Genomic DNA, 14287 nt, shown 5'->3' with positions numbered 1-14287 from the left:
CTGAAACTATAAAAAATAAACCCACAAGTACAGATGTTTCAACGATTCCTTTTATTAGTTAGCAAAATTTTTGCATGCTTTTCTTGAAACATGAATTAGTGTTCAATAATTCTATTGATATTTTTGTGACAGAACTGTAGTTAGGCCGGCTTCTCTCTTTAATTTTCACTTATTCCTCGAAATGAGCTTATGAATTCATTGGTACGTGACGAGTGTGTGTACATAAGACACTTTTTTGGTTTATGTTTATGTGGAACGTTTTAATAACATATTTTATTCTTGAAAATGTTACGTAAAAATTCCAATTTTTTCCTCATTATTAATATTTCTTTGTAAAACCATTATTAATACTTCTTATCCATTCATTATTAATACTTCTTTGTAAGTAGCAGGAAACGCAGATCACAGAGGAAGATATGGAACAAGAAAAAAAGTCCACGAGAAAGAATTCAGAGTTTATATAGCTTTAGAATGGAATTTTTCAGACAAAGCATTTTTGGTTTCCAGCGCTTGGAGATCAGCGTGAGCAAATAAGAGCTCACGCAACTCAGGAGGTGAAGTTAAAGTGAAGCCTGAGTTCATATGCTTAGAAAGTAATTTTGGGGCGCGGATAAATTAAATTTATACATATAAATTTTTTTAATTACCAGAATTCAGACTTCTTTGTGGCTTTAACTTCTAAGTTGTGCGGTCTATGTTTTTTTTCTTCAGAACCAAAACATGAGTCGACAAATTGTTTTCAAAAATTGTTTTTACTCAGAATACTTTCTCGCTGTTTTCCTGCTTTCTGTTTTCCTAGTCGATTCGTTGCACTGCTCCCGTCTTGGCTTTAATAAAGAAATCTTGAGAAAAAATAAAAATTGGACAATTTCCTAAAAAATTATAAGGAATAAAAATCATTAAATATATCTGTACTTTGGTTTTCAGAGGTAACAAAGTATATTCAACAGATTTTCAAAAAACACAATCTTTTTATTAGCTTAAATTATGTTTAAAAATGAATCAAATAAATTAAAAAAAAGATTTTGAATAGAAGCGACAAGTATCAAGATGACTCAAATGCTTTAAGTATTATTACACTGTGTGGTAAGATGTCAAAAACGATTCGAAGAATATAAAGTCAATGAAAGGATTTTTTCCATCAATAAATTGATTATTTATAATCCCGAATCTGATTTTATTCTGAGATAAACTGAAAAGGCCCATTGTTAAAACTATGCTATGATTTTCGATTAAATAGTAACAGTTGTTCATACTAAAAGTAATTAACGCAAGATTTTTTCAAATAATTTAATTTTTTTATTCAAAGAAACTCTAATGGAATGATTTATTGTCTCTAAAATAGTTATTCGCTCTAAGTATAGTAATGAAAGCCTATAGCATTTCAATTGAAAACATAAGCATTGAAAACGCTGTTGCTTAAAACATTTGTTACTCACAAAGTTTCTTATCATTGATCTAATTTAGAGATTAGCAAACTGATTTTTAATGTAAGATAATTTTTCTACTTGGATGACCCCTTTCCCTTGGAGGACGTCCTTTGAGTACAGGGACAAGTTCCTGATACAATTACTGCTTTTCTTGGCAATGCAAAAGTAACTTGTTAATATTCTATCGATGATCACGTGATGTATCTTCTTGTGACGGGGGTATATAATGTATATCATTTTGCAACGATCACAATACTCGTATTACCTAACGTTGTCTGGTCATTCAGGTTTTAATGAATGTCTACGTAAAATAGCTTCTATTTAAATGAGATTCGATTTGAAACTTGCCTTTTCTGAGCTACATTTAGTTACATTGAAATTCATTTCGATATATAAACGAAAATTTTTGTTCATTTTTGATTCGATAAGTTTACGTTTGCGTTTATAGAATTTTTGCTACTTTCCAAAGGTACATTTGCATTTCTTTAGCTTACAACAAAATTCCAGGAACACGACTCTAGATAATTCAGTATCCTTCCTATCAGTGAGAAAAGTTGAAAAGACAATAGTCTCCTTTAAAAAAATAGAAGAAACAAAGATTCATTGAATGAAGAAGTGAAATACTTATAGAAAAATAAAATAAGTCCATATTCCAAATATAGAATTGAAACTTGAAAAAGAAACTATTCGTTAATTCTATTCTATAATTGACATTATCTCTTTATTGCTAAAAATACTTTTTGAATGACAATTCAAATAATTATGTGAATAAACACTATTTTTTAAAAAGTAATTAAAGAAGTTAAATAATTGTACTAATTTTTATATTAAAATTTATTTTGAAGTTACACAAACTTTTCTACCTGAATATGTAACTGTAAATATAAATTTTGTTAATACTTAAAATTTTACTTTGTGATTTATTTTATTTTTAAATTTTTACAATAATTATTATAAACATAAAATAATTCTGATATTAAATAAGTAACTAAGTGTAAAAACATATTTCTAAAAATGAGAATGCAAAATAATGTATGTTTAATAATTTGAAAAGTGATGAGAATACGCTCAGAATACTTTCTTTTATGTACAGATTTAAAATATTCTCCCTCTGGTGTGGAGGGAAATTTGAAAAAGAAGTATCAGACTTATATTTGTTATCGTCGTCTGATCATGGTCAAAATTACGAAATTCGTCTCAAAATAGCCTCGCATTACTTCAAAATGTAGCCTTAACATAACTAAATTAAAATCAAATTAAAATAGTACTAATAATATTCAAATTTAAACAATTAAAGAGATTTATGAGTTTGATTGCTCATTTTAAAATTAAAGCCTTTTCGTCTCGATATAAAATTATTTATATAAGCTAACAAAATGCTAAACTATAATTAATATTTTAAATCAAAACTCAGTTTTCTTCGACTTTTGAATAATAATCAATATTATAATCGATTGCAACAATAAGCAGTTATTTAATTCAAAAATATATAACATTTTTTCTTCAAAAATCTTTACTACTTGCAAAAAACTTTTGATGATTGAAATTTTAAATAAATTGATATACTGCACGGAATTGCTGGCAGTTTTCATTCAATGCTTGACATATGCAGCTTTCGTGTAATAAACAGAGATAAACTGAAAAAAGAGAAAATATTTTATTACAAGTCCCTTCTAGAGAGTGGTTTTCAGTGTCCATTGTATAAAAAAATTTAAATAAAAAATAATTTTAAGTAAGATTTTCGAAAAAATTACTTTTTGATATATAAACTTTTTGATATATATGAAGCATACCGAGGCTGCTTCTCTGTTAGTAGTCAGTCAACATGATTTAAAAAGATTTTATTGAATTAAATAAACATGGAAACCATGGGAAAAAAAATCTAAGAATGAAATTTTGAAATTTATTTAATTTAATCTTTATGTGTCCAAGTGCAAGTCCCTTGCGAATAAAATGAAACCACAGAAGTAGATTAGTGTAAAAATGTCACAAAAAGTTCTTTCTATTAAAAATTGGAGGGATCTAATTATTTATAGGGCCTGGTGGAATGAAAAATATAATAAATATAAAATAATTAAAAGATAATTTTTGAAAAGTAATCTACGATGTGATTTATCAAAGTCGATTTCATTTCATCCTTAAATTAAGAAATTTTATAGCAGAGAAATATTATAATAATCCAAAAATATTTTAAAGCCTGATTTATTAATAATTATAATTTAAATATATATTAAACTAAAATTATTAGGCGTATGTTTATATCAAGATATCTATATTGAAATCAGTTTGATAGTGCTGCCATCTGCTGTATAATTCTGAATTAATTAAAAAGAAAGCAATATTCGTGCTGCCATCTATTATATTAAACAAAATTAATATTACGTACTAATATTGACCTTAAAATTTTGCTTTACTATAAAAATATTTTTAAAACGAATGTAACCAGTATATTGTTTTATTTTCCATTTTTCGAAATGATATAAAAGGGCAGTAATTTGATTCCTTTTTCGTATGTAAATTCGCTTGTTTCCTATGTAGAAAGTAATTATCTGTCTGTAAACTACTGATATTCGATTCAGAAAATATCCGATTCGAAAAAAACTCCGCTGAAATATTAAAATAAAATTTAAGAAATAATAATAAAAGAATTAATTCGGTATAAAAAATAATAAATTAAATTTTCAACAGAAACTGATGCTTAAGGCAGGTATTTGCGTTGGAAAGTCGATTTTCGACGAATATATCGAATGTTTTTTATTCCATTTTTTTTTTAATCTCTGAACAGTTAAAAAAAATTAAATTAAACTAAATTTTATTTCTGCCTTCTGTAGAAAGTTACATTCATTTTTAGATTTTCATTTTATTTACATGTTTAATTACTATTTTCTAAAACTCAAAATTTTTGAAGCATTTGCTTACGGAAAACCTAATAAATTAAAATTCATATATATTTTCATCCAAATTGCGAATAATAATTTTTAATATATTCTGTAATTTCTGAACAATAGAATAATAAGTATGCTTGTTCACAAGGATTTTACAGTTCTTTAAATATTCAAAACGTGAAAAAAATGAAAGATTTCATGTTAATCATCGGTTGAGCTCCAATATTTAAAGATTAGATAGAAATAGAACTCATTTCCTTATTCCAGAACCTAAGTAATATTTTTCTTAAATTATATGTAAGATTTTCAAGAATTCAATAAAATTTTAAACAAGATTTATCATTTTACTTTTTTTTAAAGATAACTTCCCATTTTTTTTCAACACATTTGGTTTTAACTTCACATATTCATCTATTTTTGAATTTATTTAGAAATGAAAATTCTAAAATGTAAGAAATTTATTACAGTTTTCTACAACATTCATCTCGAACATTGTCACATACCGTAAGATTTGTTGATTCTTTTGTTTCTGGCCTACTTGGAGAGCAGAATACATGAACTCTTCAATTCACATATCACACAGTTTATTTGAAAAAAAAAAAAAAAAAAGAATTGTATTGACGAGTCGGAAAAGGAAACTACGTTCTTTTTTCTTTCTTTCTTTTTTTTTGTCAAGAGACATAAAAGAAGAAAATTTCATCCTGCATCCGCAGTCATTTTCCTATTACTTCATAAGGAGTGAAACTTTGAGGAGGGAAGAGAATGAAATTGGGAATTACAAAATGGTCTCACATGCATTGGTTAAGAATAAAGGATTGAAAATATACTTTTCAGCTCATAACTTCTACATATCGAAATTCTTTGAGTACAAAAGTGGGTCGTCATCAAAAAGCAAAAACAGGTTCTCTAAGTGTATTAAAAAAATTCAGATCTGTTTGTCGCGGATATTTACAGAAAAATAATAACATTTTAAGCCACTCGTTTTCACTTTCTCGTATGCGAATTATAGAAGGAAGATTTTAATTCGTCAAAAATCTCATACTCGAGATTTTGATAAGTCTCTTTTGAGTTTCCTGAGTTCTAAAAATATATTTTTTTAAAAATGTTTGTCTGTCTGTTAGTTATGACCTGAAAACACTTTAAACTAAACTGGACGGTTGAAATGTGTAAATGGAATTGCAACTCAATTTGTATATTTCTATTTAATTTTGAACGAAATCCATTCACAGGAAATCTGACTATTCGACCTTCATAATTGCAAAATACAAAGGGAGAGACCAAAAATATCTGGTACATGGTTTAGCAGCTAAAATGTAGTAATGTATTAAATGCAAACTTATAAATTTTGAACTAAATCTGTCGAACGGTTGACCATCTGTCGGTTTCTACTTCCACATGCATGTACAGTTTTCAGATGCAATGACGGAAATCAGTGAAATTCGGTATAATATTATATGACCATAACTGCAGTTTCGTGTCAAATTTTGGTTTCAATCTGTTGATTTAAAAAAATGTCTCCAAAATACACATTCTTGCAATATACTCAGTAAAATTATTAGATCCACGCGAGATCTCTATATTTCGTAATGTCGTCCACCAACGGTATACAAGGTATTCGCGGCTTTATCCAAGGCCCCTCATTTTATGCGAAGGAAAAAAGATAAGATCTTTACTAGAGAGCATGTGAAAAATTTTAGAGGAGATGACTCCGTTGATGATTAGTCAATTTTTTTTGATAATATGTTTATTTAGTTATACAGCTTACTATATAATCCGAAACATCATATATTCATTTCAGATATATTTATTTGTTAATCTGTCGTATACAATCACTTATGTGAGGATTGAAAATCTTTGCTTCGAAGGGGGGGGGGCATTTTCGTACAAAAAGAAAAAGAATATGCTTCATCGTAGTCATTCTTTACTGTAAAGGATTTAAGATTTGACCTGATGCTTCGGTACGTAAAAACTACGGGTTATTTATTACCTTATTATGAATGTAAAAATAATTTCTATAAAAAAATCATACATTTTTAATGAGTTTCATAGATTATAGGGTGATGAAAACAATTCACTATACGAATATCTCTCTATATATATGTGTGTGTATGTGTGTGTGTGTGTGTGTGTAAGCCTAATTTGTGAAGCAGAATCGTGGCCGAAGACATAAATGGTACGTTGAATTTTTAACTTCATTTTATTTCATCCCGGGAGGCATGTTTTATGGACAAGAAGCGATGACGGACAAGGTACGTCCGCTCACAATGCGGCACAAAAGCAGCCAACCGTAAAAGAGCGGGAGAATATTCTTCCCAGTGCTTATATACAATAAGATTCTGATAGGGATTTCTTAACATATCCACCACAGGCAAAGAATCATAGGGAAGAATTTGTTTAGGTCAGGAGTTTTTTATCCCTTCACTCGGAGCGTCGGAATCGCTGACGAAAGCATTTTTACAGAGCTTTCTGTTGCATTCATTAAATAGAAAAAGTGGAAGTATGAGGAAAAAAGAGAATATTTTAAAATGAAATTAATATGTGCTGAATTGAGCTAATAATTAGGAAATTAATTAAGTTTAAATTAGATTTTAAAATATCTTTATATATATATTACTATTTTGTTCCCGTCATTTATTTTTAATGGTTTGATGTTTAAAAAATGCTTTGTTGGCGTATCATAAATATTAAGCTATGCAAAGGGGACTCAAATGAAATAAAACGCAACCGATATTTACAAACTATCTGGTCATCAAAAGCAATTAGTAATATATAAGCAATTAACAGTGCAGATTCTATATTGATATTTGCAACCCAAATTATAAGAATAGCAGCAAAAATGCAAAGAAAGAAAATTTAAATTCTACTGAATAAAATTTCTGGTATCATGATCCATGCCATGTATTTACTCCTCACACAACGCATCGAGACCCCACATTGTTTACTCCTCACACAACACATCGAGACCCCACATTGTTTACTCCTCACACAACACATCGAGACCCCACATTGTTTACTCCACACACAACACATCGAGACCCCACATTGTTTACTCCTCACACAACACATCGAGACCCCACATTGTTTACTCCTCACTCAACACATCGAGACCCCACATTGTTTACTCCTCACACAACACATCGAGACCCCACATTGTTTACTCCTCACACAACACATCGAGACCCCACATTGTTTACTCCACACACAACACATCGAGACCCCACATTGTTTACTCCTCACACAACACATCGAGACCCCACATTGTTTACTCCACACACAACACATCGAGACCCCATATTGTTTACTCCTCACTCAACACATCGAGACCCCACATTGTTTACTCCTCACACAACACATCGAGACCCCACATTGTTTACTCCTCACAAAACACATCGAGACCCCACATTGTTTACTCCTCACTCAACACATCGAGATCCACATTGTTTACTCCTCACACAACACATCGAGACCCCACATTGTTTACTTCTCACTCAACACATCGAGACCCCACATTGTTTACTCCTCACACAACACATCGAGACCCCATATTGTTTACTCCTCACACAACACATCGAGACCCCATGTTGTTTACTCCTCACACAACACATCGAGACCCCATGTTGTTTACTCCACACACAACACATCGAGACCCCATATTGTTTACTCCTCACACAACACATTCATCTCATTAATGATCTCAACTAATGTTTAAATCTCCCAAAAGAACCACGCCATGTCAGAACGCATACTCTTATCAACACATACGGAACTGTCAGAAAACATATACATCTATACATAGAGTCACATGATTACATTCCGATCAGGCGGGGTAGAGAAAAGCGCGCGAACACCATGGTTGCGTGAGAAATAATATAATACTTAGGGACCTGAACATTTATAAAATGACAGATTACATCCAGGAGGAAGGAATTCTTTCAACAGAGTTAAAAGCCATTCTAAACACAATGGTCAACTTTTAAATATTCTTTACCCACAATGAAGGCATGCTAGTTCACTTTAGTTACATTAACGTCCCGTTTTAAACCAACACTAGAGGTATTTTGGGACAGACCTCGTCATTTTGAACCACGGTAAGATAACGGGGACGACACCTAAGCCGACACCCCTTCCCCTCCCTCCGATTTCCGCACCACACCAGCGGGGGGATGTTTGCCCCGACGAATTTAGTGTGCACCAGACCCGATGGCATGTAAGAATTTCCCTCTTTTTCTACCCTAATTGAATGGAGCCTGGACAGGCATCTCTTGTTTGTACCTTTTACTGTCATTTCAAATGAATGAAATTTTTTCCAACTGTGTCTTGAAGCTTATTTAAGAGGTTTCCACACACCAACTTAAAATGTTTTTTATCTAAATTACTGAGGCCACAAATGGCAACATTTCCTACAAACAAGGAACATCTACGTCAAGCAAGTATTAAAAAAGTTCAGCCACCTGACACACTGTGGTTTTCTTGAGTAGAAGTCACGTTCTTATTTGCAGGAAGCAGCAGCACACCTGGTGAGCAACCTGCTCATTTCGCACAGCAAGACGAATCTATTGACTGAGAGGTGGGGGGGGGGAGGTGGAATACAAATAACAAACAAACGCACAGTTTGTTAGAGGTGGACATCTTCTTTAAGTAAATGTTCTCGTTTATATTCAGATATATTACTTTCAAATTAAGAAAAAAAGATTATTCTTGCTTACTTTTTTAAAAACACTAGTTAATAACAGATGATAAGTTGCGAGAACATATTTCAGGATGACAGTAAATATTCACGGATTTCTCGCCATGGTGCGCTTTTTTACATAACTAAATGAATGTCGACAAACTGTCCATCAACTTCATACCAAGATGAAGTGTTGACCCAATTTAATACTGGCATAACCTGGATTAGGTTTGTGAGGGCGCTGCGGATGATTAGAACCAGAAAACGAACTGAAGGGAAGAGGGTGGAGAAGGAGTACGGCGGGAGAGACGGTGCCGAGAGAGGAGAGAGATGGATGTTCGGAGTTCTATGATGTTCTCATGCTAAATTTTGTAATAGTGTTCATATATGTTATGTTTCGTCCTACGTCAATTAAATGTTGTCAAAAAATTTAAATATGGTGTCATGCCAATTATTTTCGTTTACATTTATTTACTAAAAGGGCAGTTTTTGCCTTATTAATTTTTCTGATGAGAAATTAGAATTAAAAAAGCTCGGCAGCGCCGACAAGGTTTCTATCAATTAAAATTTTTTTTTCTTCATAAAAAGTTTACTGCCATCATTTGTTGCATCATTCTTAGATCTTGCTTATGTATATTTTAGCTTCAGATATGCTTATAAGCGTATGGCCTGAATTCTAAGCTATGAACTAGATCTATTTATTCATACACTGATTAGAAAATGTTTTAATTCTTGATTTTTTTTCACATTTTTCAAGCACATTTACTTTTGTTTATCTATATATTTTACATTTACGCTTTCTTAAAAATTTTTTATATTGTTTTATTTTATAAATTTTGTATTTATTAATTTTTAAGCACATTTTTTTGCAGTCATTTGTGAACGTTACTTTTCGTGCATTTGAGATGATACAAATTTTATTACTAAAGTATTATTAAAATTTCTTTTCATTATGTTTTAATTTTTCTCTGATAAAAAAAAATCGATAGATAAAATATAATAATAGACTTCTTTGTTAAAACTCGAATTATTGCATTATATGCGATTTTAATCATGGAATAGAACTTCTATAACATGATTTTATAAGCTCGAATTGTTTTAAGACCTATAAATATCAAATGTAACTAAACTTCTACCGAAATGTGTATATTAGAAGGAAAAAACATCTATGGAATATCTGAGAATTAAAATAAAACCATTTCTCTCTCACCTTTTGATCGTAAATAATTTCATTTCTTTATTACATGTCATCATTACATATATGTAAAGTGTTCAGTTTCTCTCCACTATTAATAAATGCGAATTTGTGTATTCTTTAGTCTTTTTTTTTGTTTCAGTTAGCCTCTTTTTTTACAAGGCAAATAAAATCGTATCCAAATAGTCTTTTACATCTTTATTTTACTTAGGTTTTTTTTCTTTTGTTTTAAATCAAATGTTGCTGATTTTTGGGATTTATGTTTTTGAGAATAATTTGGCATATCTGAATATATTAGGTAATTTTATATTTAATTTCGTTTCTTACTTTTTCGTATACGAAATATGCAAAATTAAAGTATTTTCCTCGTCAAAACACAAGAACTAACTTTTTTTTTATGAATCTCAATGTTTCAGACCTCTCTGAGAACAAAATGTTCATTTTTGGAATTATATCTATAATTCGCTCAGTGAAAATAACCCAAACTGCTTTCAGTTAGCCGGGTGAAATTTGCTTCATGGTCTTAATACTGAATTTATGGTTTGCTGTCAAAATTTGGACGAAGTCCATTCGAACGAAGGGTGTTTCGCCCATTTGGCTGTTCGAATATGATAACTGCGAAACGAAAAGACCCAGATAGAAAAAATTTTAATGCGTGAATTCGAAATCTAAATGGCAGCATGCAAATTTGTCATTTAAATTTAATATACAGCGTCAGCATCTGAAGTGTAGATCTATATCAAATTTGGAACCACGTCTATGAAAGGGTTGATCGTTCGTCTGTCTTTATTTTCACATGCACGTAAAGTGATAATTCAAAAAACGTAATAAAGGAGATTTAGTATGTGATCCTGTGACTATAACTGTATTTATGTGTCAAATGTTGGTTTAAATCTATCGGTAAAAAGACGTTCAAAACACACATTCCGTTCATTTGTACCTGTGTATGAACCGCATACCAGCGAATGCTAAAAAACTGCGTCTTAACCGTCGTTCGCCAATGGTTAACAATACACCGACGGTTATTAATTGGAAATACTGGTTTTCTTTGCTATATTACGAAGCTCTTATATTCAATACTGAAAATAAAATCTGAGCAATCGTGGCATTTACAGATTTGCAGTTTTTGCAGTTTTTTTCTTATATTCGTCGCATCCCAGCAATGAATTGCCAAAAAAAAGAGACAATTGCCAAAGATGACATTCTCATAGACTCTATCATAACTACAGTTCGTAAATATGGTTAATCATATTCAAGCGCCATTTTTCTTTACTATACTAAAAAGTACACAATTCTCACTTGCGATACTCTGAAAATAAAAATCTGAGCACTTGTGGCATTCACGCCTTGCTCATGATCCACCATTTTATTCGGCAGTGGGAAGGGGAAATCGCCAATTTTTTATTAGAGCGTATGCGAGAAAGTTTCAGGAAGAACACATTCGCTCGTTTTCTTTACTTATAAAAATGCCTGCAGCTGCAATAACTTTCTGAATTTAAGTACTTCGATGGTTTTCCACACATCGGCAAATTCTAATCGTTATCTGTTACTTTCTCGAGTTGAATCTTGTCAGAAACTTTCGATACTTGGATCAGATAGGAAATAAGAAACATTTTTATTTCGATAAAATTTATAAGATACAATGATGCTTGATTTTATTTTGATTCAATTCGAATACATTTTTGTAATACTCTGACGCTGGGCGAGATTCTATCGGAAGCAATCGGTTCGATAGACTCATCTGTCTTGTCTGAAAGTAAAAAAGGCTGAGTATTGATGGTGGTCATGGTTATGCCAAATGTTCACAATTTTTATGCAGGAGTGATAAAAACTTTATTAAAGATTTAATTACATTTTTTTTTGATTAAAAGACATGGTATTTGTGTCCCAATATTTCATTCTGTCAGCCAATTTAAAATAGGAGACATTGTTAAAATTCTTAAAGCAAAAATTACATGATCATAAGAAGAATTGTTTAACAATGTATTGAACAGTAAAAATCGAAGAATACTTTTGTACAGTGGACTCCCGATTATCCGCGCCTGCCGCACTAAGTTTTTTTTTTTTTTTGCTTCCAAGCAAAGAGAAAATGCTGCCAAAGCAAGAAGCAAACACAAATGACTGATTTCTTCAAAAAGGTGTAGTTTTACAGTTATGCTTTTGTAATTACATACTACATTACAGTATTAAAACAGTACATATGTATTCATTTTTCTGTGTATCCTTGACGCCTCTCGTAAGTACAAAGCACTTCTTTGTTTTCATTAACAAAATGCATTTTAGGTTAGTTTTGAGTGATATACTAAAATATTAAGCGTTAGTTAAACATTTCCTGCTGTTTATTTTACGTTTTATTGTACATAAAACGATTTTTCAAAGTTGGAATGACTGTTTTCTCTTTCGCTATACCCGTTTTTAGCTTTTTTCGGATTATCCGCGAATTTTGTTATCCGCGGAGGCCACGCCACCCAATTCCGCGGATAATCGGGAGTGTACTGTATTATATTGTAATGAAACTTGTTCCAATTTGGCGCAGATTGAATGGCTCAGTGGTAGAATGCTATGAACCGAAAGCCACTGTTCGCATGTCCGTGTCTGACAGCAGGCAAGTTACCTAAAAACTGTTTTGTTATTGATTTACTTTCCGCTATTTCTCGTTTGTTCTAGAATGTTTAAATAATTTTTGTATCTTCCAAAATCTGGAAGATTCGGGTCATTTCGTCTTGTGGATAAAAACAGATGCGAGGTTTAGTCCTTGAATAAAATCTCGAGTTGAGATGAGCGATTATCTTTAGCTTTAGTTAACACACGGTTTATCTACGCTCACTTCATCTGCGCGATAATATTATATGTAAATGGTAAACTAAAAATGATATAATTCAGTTCAACATTTCATAAATATATTTATTCAGATATGTTTTTTAATGACATCAGCATGCATGTAAATAATTTAGAACTTACAAATGCACATATTTCCATGAAATGGCGATTTTTTTATTTAGAGCAATAATCTTTTCCATATTTTAAAATTATAAATCATCACATATCATAATTTAAAAAAATTATCACATTCATTTCTTTAAGAAATAACAGATAATTAAGACAAAAGTATTTTACTTATGATGTATAAAATAAATAATAACTGTAAAGAAATATTTAAAATGAAATAACATTATATTTTAAGCAGTAGAGTAGACAGCAATAAAATATTTGCTTGCAGTATGTTTCTTAAAATGATTTTTAAACGTATAATAAATAAAAATATTAAATTAATAAAAATGAATGAAGCTTCAAAATTTAGATACAAATTTTCGATACGAAAAAAAAAAATCATACAAAATTTTTTTGTAATATTTTCTAATGTTTAATAAACTCTTTCTTCTTTTTTAATAAGAGGCTTCAATACCTTTGTAGAAATATATTAAAGCAATGCAACAAGGATTGATGATACAACTTGTGACAGATCTATCGCTGATAAAAATTCTTAAATATATTTATTTACTAAATCATTTACCAAGCCCATTAACAATAAAATGGTAGCATGTATGTGAAATCGTCGCTTTTATATTTAAATGCTCCGTATTACTCAACAAAACAAAAAAAATTTAATGTTACAGCTGGAACCAGTCATATATCAAGTATAACAAACTGTGATAAATAGTTCTTTCGCATCAATAAAATATTTCTTTTTTCTAATTTGACATATACTATTTTGATATAACAGTGAAATATTAATACTATTTTTATAATCATAACATTTTTTAAGAATATGTGAAATAGCAATGATTGCATTTTAGAAAAATCTTTCGATGCTTTGAAAAATTGTAAAATTTATATCAAAATATATGGTAACTTTTTCCATGGATTCAGATTCTAATTCTAAACGAGATTTTTTTAAAAACCTAGAATACTTTATTGACAAAATTTGTTTAAAAAATTTTAACTCCTTCCTTCAGTTGACTTTTTTTTTTCGTTAAGGGGACAGTGGACTTTGTTATAAGAAAAAAAATGACAGTTCAATAAAATGAATATTTGAACGGCTAGAGAAATAACTATATTTTTGAGAACTATTTCTGAAAACGAAGTACTAATTAGATTTAATGTTCCA

The sequence above is a fragment of the Argiope bruennichi genome, chromosome 8 (genome assembly GCF_947563725.1).
Source record: "Argiope bruennichi chromosome 8, qqArgBrue1.1, whole genome shotgun sequence".
In the NCBI taxonomy this organism is placed as follows: Eukaryota; Metazoa; Arthropoda; class Arachnida; order Araneae; family Araneidae; genus Argiope; species Argiope bruennichi.
This window is presented reverse-complemented; position numbering follows the sequence as displayed.